Source organism: Lolium perenne, unplaced genomic scaffold (assembly GCF_019359855.2).
Source record: "Lolium perenne isolate Kyuss_39 unplaced genomic scaffold, Kyuss_2.0 unplaced63, whole genome shotgun sequence".
In the NCBI taxonomy this organism is placed as follows: domain Eukaryota; kingdom Viridiplantae; phylum Streptophyta; class Magnoliopsida; order Poales; family Poaceae; genus Lolium; species Lolium perenne.
The window spans coordinates 197,916-212,109 of NW_027249021.1; the positions used below are offsets into that span (position 1 = coordinate 197,916).

General features: G+C 48.1%; 1 pseudogene; it reads left to right on the top strand.

Moving 5' to 3' along the window:
• Positions 1-3,957: 3,957 nt before the first annotated feature.
• Positions 3,958-4,076, top strand: LOC139834790 (5S ribosomal RNA; annotated as a pseudogene).
• The last annotated feature ends 10,118 nt before the right edge of the window (positions 4,077-14,194 follow it).

Here is a 14,194-nt window from a genome sequence, read left to right on the forward strand (position 1 = left end):
GCGTTAAGTAGAGTAGTACTAGGATGGTGACCTCCTCGAAGTCCTCGTGGTTGCATCCCTTCCTTTTTAGCGCCACGCGCGGACATTCATGGTGAAGTTAGGACGAGTATTTTACCAAAGACAAAGCACCGGATCCCATCGAACTCCGGTTATGGGCACTCGTGCTCGGGCTATTGGTGATGGGAAACGGCAGTTGATGAAAAAGAGGATGGACATGGTACAAAATAGAGCGTATAAAGAGCCGGAGGAGCAAGCATAAGGGGAAAATGAGTGCACAATATGCTTGATGCGATCATACTTCAAGATTAGTATAACTTGGATCCCATCGTAATTCGGTTAAGCGTATTTAAGTAGAGTAGTACTAGGATGGGTGACTTCCGGGAAGTCCTCGTGTTGCATCCTCCTTTTTATAGCGCCACGCGCGGCAATTATGTGTAGTTAGCGACGAGAGCTTTAAGTGCACTTCGTGTTTCGCTATTCCGGTGATGGAAACGGTGGTATGGATGGAAAAGAGGATGGACATGGTACAAAATAGAGCAGATAAAGAGCGGGAGGAGCAAGCATAAGGGAAAATGAGGTGCATAACATGTCGGATGTGATCATGCTTCAAAGACGAAGCACCGGATCCCATCGTGAACTCGCCAAGTTAAGCGTGGCTTAAGCGAGAGTAGTACTAGGATGGGTGACCTTCCGGGAAGTCCTCGTGGCGTATCCCTCCTTTATGCGCCACGCGGCGATATTCATGGTGAAGTTAGGACGACATTTTGGCGCATCAGGTTCGCTATTGCGGATGTGGAAACGTGGTGCGGATGAAAAAGATGGACATGGTACAAAAGCAGAGCGCGCATAAAGAGCGTGGAGGAGCAAGCATATGAAAATGAGTGCATAACATGTCGGATGCCGCGATCATGGCCTGCCAAAGACTAAAGCACCGGATCCGGATCCCATCAAAACTGGTTGTTGCAGCCGGCGTAGAGTAGTACTAGATGTGGTGACTTTCGGGAAGTCCTCGTGTTGCATCCCTCCTTTTTTGATAGCCACGCCGCATATATCTGGTGGTGAAGTTAGGACGACATTTTTTATGCGGTGCTCGTAAGCTCGACTATTGGTGATGGGAAACGGTGGCGTTGATGAAAAGTTAGGACGAGATCCCATCGAACTCCGGTTAAGCGTGCTTGGGCGAGAGTAGTACCCTCCTTTTTTGCGTCACGCGGCGACATTCAGGATGGACATGGTACAAAGGAGCGTATAAAGAGTGGGGTGGGAGGAGCAAGCATAAGAGAAAATGAGAGTGCATAACATGTTTGATGCGATCATACCAAAGCACTAAAGCACCGATCCCACCGTAACCTGGTTAAGCGCAGCTTGGGCTAGAGTAGCACTAGGATGGGTGACCTCCTGGAAGTCCTCGTGTTGCATCCCTCCTTTATGCGCCACGCCGCTAAGCATTCATGGTGAAGTTAGGACGACATTTTTGGCGCACTCTTGCCTGCCATTATTGCGGGATGAGCAAGGAACGTGTGGAAGTGATGAAAAAGAGGATGGACATGGTACAAAATAGAGCAGATAAAGAGCGTGAGGAGCAAGCATAATGGAAAATGAGTGCATAACATGCTTGATGTGATCATACCAAGACTAAAGCAATCGGATCCCATCAACCTGGTTGCTTGCTTAAGTAGAGTATAATTAGGATGTGGTGACCTCCGGGAAGTCCCTCGTAAGGTATCCTCCTTTTTTACGCCACGCGGCAAGCATATCATGGCGGTGAAGTTAGGGACGATATTTTTTGCGGGCACTCGTAAGCTCTGCTATTGGTGATGGGAGATGGGAAACGGTGGTGCTGATGAAAAAGAGTGATGGACATGGTACAAAATAGAGCAGATAAAGAGCGGGAGGAGCAAGCATAAGGGAAAATGAGTGCATAACATGTCGGATGCGATCATACCAAAGCATTCAAAGCACCGGATCCCATCGTAATCAAGCGTGGTTTAAGCAGAGTAGAAAATTAGGATGGGTGACCTCCTGGGAAGTCCTCGTGTTGCATCCTCCTTTTAGCGCCACGCGCGACAGTAGTCATGGGGCGGTTAGGACGACATTTTTTTGCGGCAATTTTGCTCGGCCATTGGTGATCCTCCTTTTGGGTCAAACGGCAAGGTGCGGATGAAAAAGAGGATGGACATGGTACAAAATAGAGCGTATTAAAGAGCGGAGGAGCAAGCATATGGGAAAATGAGTGCATAACATGTCGGATGTGATCATACCAAAGACTAAAGCACCTAGATCCCACTAACCTGGTTGCTTAAGCTTACTTAGAGTAGTAATTAGATGGGTGACCTCCGGGAAGTCCTCTTGTTGCATCCCTCCTTTTGCGCCACGCCGCGACATTCATGGTGAAGTTAGGGACGATATTTTTTGGCGGCACCGTGGCTCGCTATTGGTGATGGGAAACGGTCGTAGCGGATGAAAAAGAGGATGGGTTATGGTACAAAATAGAGCAGATAAAGAGCCGGAGGAGCAAGCATAAGGGAAAATGAGTGCATAACATGTCGGATGTGATCATACTCAAAGACTAAAGCAATCGATCCCATCAAAATTCAAGTTAAGCGTGCACAGAAGTAGAGTAGTACTAACTAGGAGTGGTGACCTCCGGGAAGTCCCTCGTGCGCATCCCTCCTTTTTACGCCACGCGGCTACATTCATGGTGAAGTTAGGACTATATTTTTTGCGGTGCTCGTGGCTCGAACTATTGGTGATGGGAAACGGTGGTGTTGATGAAAAAAGAGGATGGACATGGTACAAAATATTTTTGCGAGCAAGAGCTCGGCTATTGGAGCAAGGCAAGGAGAAAATGAGTGCATAACATGTCGGATGTATCATACCAAAGACTAAAGCACCGGATCCCATCGCACTCCGGTTGCTTGCTTTTGGGCGAGTAGCACTAGGATGGGGTGACTCTCCTGGGAAGTCCTCGTGGTTGCATCCGCGATCATACCAGCACTAAAGCAATCGGATCCCATCGAACTCCGAAGTTTTGCGCCACGGCTTGGGCGATATTCATGGTGAAGTTAGGACGATATTTTTTGGTGGCACTCTGTTTCGCTATTGGTGATGGGAAACGGTGGAAGTGGATGAAAAAGAGGATGGACATGGTACAAAATAGAAGGCAAGATAAAGATGTGGAGGAGCAAGCATAAGGGAAAATGAGTGCATAACATGTCGGATGTGATCATACTCAAAGATTAAAGCACCGGATCCATCAATTTGCGGCACTTGTTGCTTGAAGTAGAGTAGTACTAGGAGTGGTGACCTCCCTGGAAGTCTCTCGTGTTGCATCCTCCTTTTTTGCGCTACCGCCGCCGCATATTCATGGATGAAGTTAGGATGATATTTTTTTATGTAATTCGTGTCGCTATTGAGCATGGGAAACGTAGCGATGAAAAAGAGATGGACATGGTACAAAATAGAGCAGATAAAGAGCTTGGAGGAGCAAGCATAAGGGAAAATGAGTGCATAATATGTCGGATGTGATCATACCAAAGACTAAAGCAATCGGATCCCATCGAACTGCTACGCTACGCAGAGTAGTACTAGGGATGGGTGACCTCCTGGGAAGTCCTCAAAAGTTGCATCCCTCCTTTTTTGCGCCACGCCGCTACATTCATGGTGTAGTTAGGAGCGATCATTTTTCATGCACCGGATCCCATCGAACTTCAAAGTTGGTGACCTCCTGGGAAACGGGTAGCGGATGAAAAAGTGATGCGGCGACATTCATTGGTACAAAATAGAGCGTATAAAGAGCCGGAGGAGCAAGCATAAGGGAAAATGAGTGCCGATAACATGTCGGATACATCAAGCTCGGCTATCAAAGATTAAAGCACCGGATCCCATCGACCTGGTTGTCGTGTGGTTGGGCGAGAGTAGTACTAGGATGGGTGACCTCCCGGGAAGTCCTCGTGTTGCTGCGATCATACCAGCACTAAAGCACCGGATCCCATCGAACTCCGAAGTTAAGCGTGCTTGGCGAGAGTAGTATCATAGGATGGGTGACCTCCCTGGAAGTCCTCGCGTTGCATCCTCCTTACGCGCGCCACGCCGCCACATTCAAGGTGGTGAAGTTAGGACGATACATAAGATGGCGCACTGTGGTTAAGCTCGCTTGGGCGAGATTGGTGATGGGAAACGGTGGTGTTGATGTGAAAAAGAGGATGGACATGGTACAAAATAGAGCGGGGCATAAAGAGCGGAGGAGCAAGTATAATGGAAAATGAGTGGCATAACATGTCGGATGCGATCATACCAAAGACTAAAGCAATCGGATCCCATCAAAAAACCTGGTTAATCCCTCCTTTTTTGCGTCATGGCGAGAAAATAGGATGGGTGACCTCCTGGGAAGTCCCTCGTGGTTGCATCCTCCTTTTTGCGCCACGCGCATATCTGGTGGTGGAAGTTAGGACTTATATTTTTTTATGGGCACTCGTGTCGCTATTGGTGATGGGAAACGGTGCAGCGGATGGAAAAAGAGGAGTGATCGAACTCCGAAGTTAAGCGTGCTTGGGCGAGAGTAGTAAGGATGGACACGGTACAAAATAGAGCGGTGATAAAGAGCGGGAGGAGCAAGCATAAGGGAAAATGAGTGCATAACATGTCGGATGCGATCATACTCAAAGACTAAAGCACCGGATCCCATCAACCTGGTTAAGCGTGCTTGAGCCGGAAAGAGATTAGGATGGCACTTCCTGGGAAGTCCTCGTGGTTGCATCCCTCCTTTTTGCGCCACGCTGCCACATTCCAGGTGAAGTTAGGGATCGATATTTTTTTGCCAAAATAGAGCGCATAAAGAGCGGGGCGATCATACCGGCACTAAAGCACCGGATCCCATTATTGGTGATGGGAAACGGTGCTGAGGAAAAAGTAGGATGGACATGGTACAAAATAGAGCAAATAAAGAGCTGGGAGGAGCAAGCATGTGGGAAACAGTGCATAACATGTCGGATGCGACCATACCAAAGATTCAAAGCACCGGATCCACCTAACTCCGGTTGCCGACGTTTTTGGGCGAGTAGTACTTCAGGATGGGTGACTTCCTCGCGGGAAGTCCTCGCGTTGCATCGGCTCCTGGTTATGGAGGGGCCACGCTGGTACGGATTCATGGTGAAGTTAGGACGACATTTTTTGCGGCACTCGTACTCGGCTATTGGTGAATCATACCAAAGACTAAAGCACCGGATCCCATCGAACTCCGAAGTTAAGCGTGCTTGGGAAACGGGGGAAGCGGATGAAAAAGAGGATGGACATTGTACAAAATAGAGCAGCATAAAGAATGGAGGAGCAAGCATAAGGGAAAATGAGTGAGCAATATGTCGGATGTGATCATACCAGCACTAAAGCACCGCGATATTTTTTTATGCGGGCACTCGTGCTCGACTATTGGTGATGGGAAACGGTGGTGCGAGTACTAGGATGGGTGACCTCCTGGGAAGTCCTCGTGTTGCATAGCACTAGAGCACCGGATCGATCCCACCGAACCTGGTTGTTAAGCGTGCTTGAAGTAGAGAGTAGTAAGTTAGGATGGGTGACCTCCTCGGGAAGTCCTCGTGTTGCATCCCTCCTTTTGACGCGTCACGCCGGCATATCTATGGTGAAGTTAGGACGAGTATTTTTTATGGGCACTGTGTTCGCTATTGGTGACTGGGAAACGGTGGTTGATGAAAAAAGAGGATGGACATGGCACAAAATAGAGCAGACAAAGATGGAGGAGCAAGTATAAGGGAAAATGAGTGCATAATATGCTCTGGATAAGCGATCATACTCAAAGACTAAAGCACTTGATCCCATCAAACTCCGGTTAAGCGTGTTTGGATGAGTAGTATCAGGGATGGGTGACCTCCTGGGAAGTCCTCGCGGTTGCATCCTCCTTTTTTGAGTGCCACGCGCGACATTCATGGTGTGGCTAGGACGATATTTTTTGGCGGGCACTGCGAAGTTTCGCGTATTGGTGGTGAGGGAAGTACGGGCAAAGATGGAAAGAGCATTTGACACAAGATGTGCATTGTAGCGTGATAAAGAGCCGGAGGAGCAAGCAGAATAAGGGAAAATGAGTGCATAATATGTCGGATGCGATCATACCAGCACTAAAGCACCGGATCCCATCAGAATTCCGGGTTAAGCGTATTGGGCGAAAAATAGTACTAGGATGGGTGACTCTCGGGAAGTCCTCGTGGTTAAAAATCCCTCCTTTTTTGCGCCACGCGCGGCATTCATGGTGAAGTTAGACGATAGTTTTATGCACTTGCGTTCGGCTATTAGTGATAGAATTGGTAGCATGAAAAAGAGGATGGACATGGTGCTGTTAGAATAGAGCGTATAAAGAGCGGGAGGAGCAAGCATAATGGAAAATGAGGGTATAACATGTCGGATGTGATCATACTGAACATCAGCCAACGGATCCCCATCGTAACTCCGGTTAAGCTAAGCGAAGTAGAGTAGTAATTAGATGGGTGACCTCCTCGGGAAGTCCTCGTTAAATTTCTCCTTTTAGCGCCACGCCGCTAATATTCGGATGAAAAAGTGAAGTTAGGACGATATTTTTTTATGTATCAGCTCGGGCTATTGGTGCATGTGGGGAAACGGTGCAGCGGATGAAAAAGAGGATGGACATGGTACAAAATAGAGCAGATAAAGAGCGGGAGGAGCAAGCATAAGGGAAAATGAGTGCAGGTCATGTTGATGCGCCATCATACTCAAAGAGACTAAAGCACCGGATCCCATCGTAATCCGAAGTTAAGCTTGTTTAAGTAGAGTAGTACCAGGATGGGTGACCTCCGGGAAGTCCTCGTGTTGGAAGTCCTCGTGTTGCATCCCTCCTTGCCACGCTGCCACATTCATGGTGAAGTTAGGACGACATTTTTTGCGGGCACTCGTTTTCGGCTATTGGTGATGGGAATCGGTGGTGCGGATGAAAAGAGGATGGATGGGAAACGGTGAAGTGGATGAAAAAGAGGATGGACATGGTACAAAATAGAGCAAGACAAAGAGCGGGAGGAGCAAGCATAATGGAAAATGAGTGCATAATATGCTCCGAGGTGATCATACCAAAGACTAAAGCACCGGATCCCCATCAAAACTCCGGTTAAGCGTATTGGGCAGAGAAATAGGATGGTGACCTCCTGGGAAGTCTCGTGGTTGCATCCCTCCTTTTTGCGCCACGCGAAGTATACATTCATGTAGAAGTTAGGACGGATCCCATCGAACTTTTTTATGCACTGTACTTGGGCGAGAGTACTATTGGTGATGGGAAATGACAAAGGAGGAAAAAGAGGATGGACATGGTACAAAATAGAGCAGACAAAGAGCTGGAGGAGCAAGCATAAGGGAAAATGAGTGCATAACATGTCGGAGGACGATCATACTCAAAGATTAAAGCACCGGATCCTTTTGCGTAATCTGGCGCTTTGCTTAAGTAGAGTAGTACTAGGATGGGTGACCTCCGGGAAGTCCTTGTGTTGCATCCGATATTTCTTTGAGGCCACTCGTGCCGCCACATTCATACCAGAAGTTAGGGACGAGTGTTTTTTTGGCGTACTCGCAGGTTTCGCTATTGGTGATGGGAAACTATAGCAGATGAAAAAGAGGATGGACATGGTACAAAAATAGAGCAGATAAAGAGCGGGAGGAGCAAGTATAAGGGGAAAATGAGTGCATAACATGTCGGATGGTGATCATACCAAAGACTAAAGCAATCGGATCCCCATCGTGAATCTGCGTTAAGCGGTGACATTCATGGGCGAGTTAGTACGATAGGATGGTGACCGGGAAGTCGTCCTTTGTTGCATCCCTCCTTTTTTGGCGGCCACGCTGCTTACATTCATGGTGAAGTTAGGACGATAACTTTTTTTATGGGCATCATACCAAAGCACTAAAGCACCGGATCCCATCGTAACTCCGGTTAAGCGTGCTATTGGTGATGGGAAACGATGGTTTGGTGCGGATGAAAAAGAGATGGACATGGCACAAAAATAGAGCAGACAAAGAGCTATGAGGAGCAAAGTATAATGGAAAATGAGCGTGACAATACGTTTGGACAGCGCGATCATACCAAAGACTAAAGCACCGGATCTCATCGCACTGCCAACAAGGCTGCATGGTGCAGTAGCACTAGGATGGGTGACCTCCGGGAAGTCCTCTGGTTGTATCCTCCTTTTTGCGCCACGCCGCGACATTCATGGTGAAATTAGACGATGATTTTAAGTGCACGTGTTGCATCGCTGAAGGTGATGGGAAACGTGGTGCGATGAAAAAGAGGATGGACATGGTACAAAATAGAGCAGCATGCTAAAGAGCGGGAGGAGCAAGCATATGGGAAAATGGGAGTGCATAACATGTCGGGATGTGAATACACCAAAGATTTTGTAAAAAAGCACCGGATCCCATCGTAACCTGGTTAAGCGTGCTTGGGCGTAGAGTAGTACTAGGATGGGTGACCTCCTCGAAGTCCTCGTGTTGCATCCCTCCTTTTTGAGGCCACGCCGCTGCATATTCATGGTGAAGTTAGGACGAAGGCTATTTTTGGCGGGCACTCGCGGTTTCGGGCTTATTGGAGATGATCCCATCGAAACGTAAAAGCGTGATTGGGCGAAAAGAGGGGATGGACATGGTACAAAATAGGAGCAAGCATAAAGAGCGGGAGGAGCAAGCATAAGGGAAAATGAGTGCATAATACGTCGGATGCGATCATACTCAAAGATTCAAAGCACCTGGATCCCATCGAATTCGGTTAAGCGTAAGCCACAGAAAGATTCATGTGACGCCAGCACCTCCCCGAAGTCCTCGTGGTTGCATCCCTCCTTTTTTGAGGCCACGCGCGACATATCTGGTGGTGAAGTTAGGATCATATTTTTTTGCGGGCACTCGTGCTCGGCTAATGCGCGATGGGAAACGCACGATGGATGAAAAAGAGGAAGGACATGGTACAAAATAGAGCGGCATAAAGAGCGTGGAGGAGCAAGCATATGGGAAAATGAGTGCATAACATGCTCTGGATGTTTTATCATACTCAAGATTAGAGCACCTGATCCCCCCATCGAACTCCGGGTTAAGCGCAGCTAAGTAGAGTAGTACTAGGATGGTGACCTCCGGGAAGTCCCTGCTGCATCCTCCTTTTTGAGGCTAATGCCGCTTACATTCATGGTGAAGTTAGGATTATATTTTTTTGGCGCACTCATGTTCGGCTATTGGTGATGGGAAACCCAAAGCGGATGAAAAAGAGATGGACATGGTACAAAATAGAGCGTAGCATAAAGAGCGGGAGGAGCAAATATAAGGAAAATGAGTGCATAACATGTCGATGCGATCATAACAAGCACTAAAGCACCGGATCCCATCGTAACTCCTGGTTAAGCGTGCTTGAAGTAGAGTAGTACTAGATGGGTGACTCCTGGAAGTCTCGGTTGCATCCCTCCTTTTATGCGCCACGCGCTTACATTCATGGTGAAGCTTAGTGACGATATTTTTTTTTGGCGTAAGATCGCGCTTTCGCTATTGGGAAGTATAAACGGTGGTGTGGATGAAAAAGAGGATGGAGGCGGTACAAAAATAGATAGTATTAAAGAGCGGGAGGAGTGCATAAGGGAAAATGAGTGCATAACATGTCGGATGCGATCATACCAAAGACTAAAGGACCGGATATTTTTTGCCCACTCGTAACCTCGGTTAAGCGTGTTTAATGAGAGTAGTACTAGGATGGATGGTACCAGACTAAAGCTCCTGGAAGTCCCATCAGAACTCAAGTTAAGCGTGAAGTTAGCATCCTCCTTTAGCGCCACGCATATCTGGCGACATGTGAAGTTAGGGATCTATATTTTTTGGCGGGCACTCGTGCTCGGCTATTGGAGTGCATGGGAACATGTCGGATGCGCCGGACTCCGAAAAAGAGTGCTTGGGCGAGAGTAGTACTAGGATAGGATGGGTGACCTCCGGGAAGTCCTCGTTGCATGTTGCATCCCTCCTTTTTGCGTCACGCGGCGACATTCGATGTACATGGTACAAAATAGAGCAGATAAAGAGCTGGGAGGAGCAAGCATATGGGAAAATGAGTGCATAACATGTCGGATGCGATCATACCAAAGACTAAAGCATATTTTTATCCCATCAAACTCCTGGTTAAGCGGTTGGCTAGAGAAACCAGGACGGGTGACCTCCTGGGAAGTCCTCGTGTTGCATCCTCCTTTTACCCGCCACGCGATCATTCATGGTGAAGTTAGGGACGATATTTTTTTGCGGCAAGCCAGGTCGCTATTGGTGATGGGAAACGTGCGCTGGATGAAAAAGAGGATGGACATGGTACAAAATAGAGCAGACAAAGAGCTTGGAGGAGTGCTCATAAGAGAAAATGAGTGTACAACATGTCGGATGCGATCATACCAAAGATTTTGAAGCAATCGATCCCACTTAACCTGGTTAAGCGTGCTTGGGCGAGTAGTACTAGGATGGGTGACCTCCTGGAAGTCCTCGTTGCATCCCTTTGCGCCACACGGCTATTACATTCATGGTGAAGTTAGGGATTATTATTTTTTTGCGGCACCGTGGCTCGTCATTGGTGATGGGAAACGGTGGTGCGGATGAAAAAGAGGATGGACATGGTACAAAATAGAGCGATAAAGAGCGTGGAGGGCTATTCAAGCATAATGGAAAATGAGTGCACAACATGTCGGATGCGATCATAGACAAGACTAAAGCACCGGATCCCATCGAACTCCGAAGTTAAGCGTGGATGAAGTGACCTCCGAGTAGTACTAGTGTTGCATGGGTGACCTCCTGGGAAGTCCTCGTGTTGCATCCTCCTTTTGCGCCACGCCACATTCAGGTGGTTAGGACGATATTTTATTGCGGGCACTCGTCATCGGCTATTGGTGATGGGAAACGGGCGCTGATGAAAAAGAGGATGGACATGGTACAAAAGCAGAGCAAGATAAAGAGCGGGAGGAGCAAGCATATGGGAAATAGAGTGCATAACATGTCGGATGCGATCGAATACCAAAGATTAAAGCACCGGATCCCATCAACTCCGCCCTTGTTGTTTGCGTCAAGTAGAGTAGTACTAGGATGGGTGACCTCCTGGAAGTCCTCGTGTTGCATCCTCCTTTTTGAGGGCCACGCGGACATTCATGGTGAAGTTAGGACGATATTTTTTTGCGGGTACTCGTGCTCGGCTATTATGATGGGAAACGGTGATCATACCAGCACTAAAGCACCGGATCCCATCGAGAACTCCGAAGTTAAGCGTGCTTGGCGAGAGTAGTGATACGTCTCCGGCGTATCGATGATTTCTTAAGTTAGGATGGTTATTGTACACGTGCATTTTCTCGGAACTAACCTATTAACAAGATGCCGAAGTGCCGATTCTTCGTTTTCTCATTTTTGGTTTCAGAAATCCTAGTAAGGAAATATTCTCGAATTGACGAAATCAAAGCCCGGGGGCCTATTTTCTCACGAAGCTTCCAGAAGTCCGAAATAGAGCATAAAGAGTGGAGGAGCCACACCATAGGCGGCGCGGCCCCCTTGGCCGCGCCGGCCTGGTGTGGGGCCCCCGTGCCGCCTCTTGACCTGCCCTTCCGCCTATAAAAAGTCTCCGTGACGAAACCCCCGCACGAGAGCCACGATACGGAAAACCTTCCGAGACGCGCCGCCGCCGATCCCATCTCGGGGATCCAGAGATCGCCTCCGCACCTCGCCGGAGAGGGGAATCATCTCCCGGAGGACTCTACGCCGCCATGGTCGCCTCCGGTGTGATGTGTGAGTAGTCACCCTGGACTATGGGTCCATAGCGGTAGCTAGATGGTTGTCTTCTCCCATTGTGCTATCATTGTCGGATCTTGTGAGCTGCCTAACATGATAAGCATATGGGAAAATGAGTGTACAACATGCTCGGATATGATCATACCAAAGACTAAAGCACCGGATCCCATCAAATTCGGTTACTAGTAGCGTTTGCCAAGTAGATGCTATTCGAAAATAGGGATGGTGACCTCGCATTGACACTGGGACAAGTCCCTAAGGTTGCATCCTCCTTTTTTGAGGCCACGCTAGCGACATTCATGGTGAAGTTAGGACGATACTTAATACCGGAGGGGGTTCGGATGATAACTGAAGGTGGACTTTTTTCTTTTGCGGGTGCTGACGCTCTATGCTACTTTGTCGTGATGGGGAAACGGTAAGTGCGATGAAAAAGAGGATGGACATGGTACAAACCCAATATTAGAGCTGTAGTCTAAAGAGCGAGGAGCAAGATAAGAGAAAATGAGTATAACATGTCGGATGGGTGATCATACTTCAAAGATTAAAGCACCCCTCTAGTGAACTGTGGACCCGGTCCAATTCTCTTTCTCAAATACAATCTTGCAATACTTGATCCCATCGTAACCTGGTTGCTGCGGGCGAGAGTAGCACTAGGATGGGTGGACTTCCGGGAAGTCCTCGTGTTGCATCCACACAATACGGTTAATCCTTTGTTGCGCTAGCCGGCGACATTGACAACCTCACTTTGTTTCGTTGGGGCAAAGTACTTTGGGTGGGGTTAGGACGATATTTTTTTGCGCAGGTTCCACGTTGGCGCCGGAATCATCGGTGTTGCGCCGCACTACATCCCGCCGCCATCAATGTTGGTTTCTTGCTCAAGTTAAACTTGGTGATGGGCGCATCAAACCTTCCTCTTGGGGTATGCTGATGAAAAGAGTGAAATGGACATGGAAGCAAATAGAGCAGCATAAAGAGCGGGAGGAGCAAGCATAAGGGAAAATGAGTGCATAACATGTCGGGATGTGATCATACTGGGAAGACTAAAGCACCGGATCTCCATCAAATTGCAAGTTAAGCGTAGCTTGAAGGAGAGTCAGTACTAGGATGGGTGACTCTCCTGGAAGTCCTCTTGTTGTATCCTCTTTTTGCGCCACGCTACACATTCATGGTGAAGTTAGGACCGATATTTTTTGGCGGGCACTCGTACTCGGCTTATTGGTGATAAACTGCGGCGCGGATGAAAAAGAGGATGGACATGGTACAAAGCAGAGCGTGATAAAGAAGCGCTGTGGAGGAGCAAGCATATGGGAAAATGAGTGCATAACATGTCGGATGTGATCATACCAAAGCACTAATAACCGGATCCCATCGCACTCCGAAGCTAAGCGTGTTTAAGGCGAGAGTAGTACTAGGACCGCCTCCTTTTGCGTCACGCGGCGACATTCATGGTGACTAGGATGGGTGACCTCCCTGGAAGTCCTCGTGTTGCATCCCTCCTTTTGCGCCACGCTACGACATCTGCGGTAAGAAGTTAGGACATGGTACTGATATTTTTTGGCGGGCACCTCCGCATATTCGGCTATTGGTGATGGGAAACGCAAATGCGGATGAAAAAGAGTGGATGGAGCATAAGGTACAAAATAGAAAGCGTATAAAGAGCGGGAGTGAGCAAGCATGCGAAACGAGCAGACAAAGAGCGGGATGTCGATGCGATCATACCAAAGACTAAAGCACCTGGGATCCCATCTTAACTCTGGTTAAGTTGCATGGGCGCAGAGTAGTACTAGACTAGGATGGGTGACCTCCCGGGAAGTCCTCGTGTTGCATCCCTCCTTTTTTACGCCACGCGCGACATTCATGGTGAAGTTAGGGGATCGATATTTTTTTGCGGCACTGCTCGCTATTGCGTGATGCGGAAACGGTGGTGCGATGAAAAAGAGGATGGACATGGTACAAAATAGAGCGTATAAAGAGCGGGAGGAAAAGCATAAGGGAAAATGAAAGTGCATAACATGTCGGATGGTATCATAGCTCAAGACTAGAGCACTCGTGATCGGCCATCAGACTCCGAAGTTAAGCTGTTTGAAGTAGATGTAGTACTAGGATGGGTGACCTCCGGGAAGTCCTCGTGCTGCATCCCTCCTTTTTTGCGCCACGCGGCGACATTCATGGTAGAAGTTAGGATCGATATTTTTTGGGCGATCATACCAGCACTAAAGCACCGTTCGCTATTGGTGATGGGAAACGGTGGCGCGGATGAAAGTAGGATGGACATGGTACCCCAAAATAGGAGCAGATAAAGAGCGGACATTCATGGAGCAAGCATAAGGGGAAAATGAGTGTATTAACATGTCGGATGCGATCATACTCAAAGACTGTAAAGCAATCGGATCCCATCAAA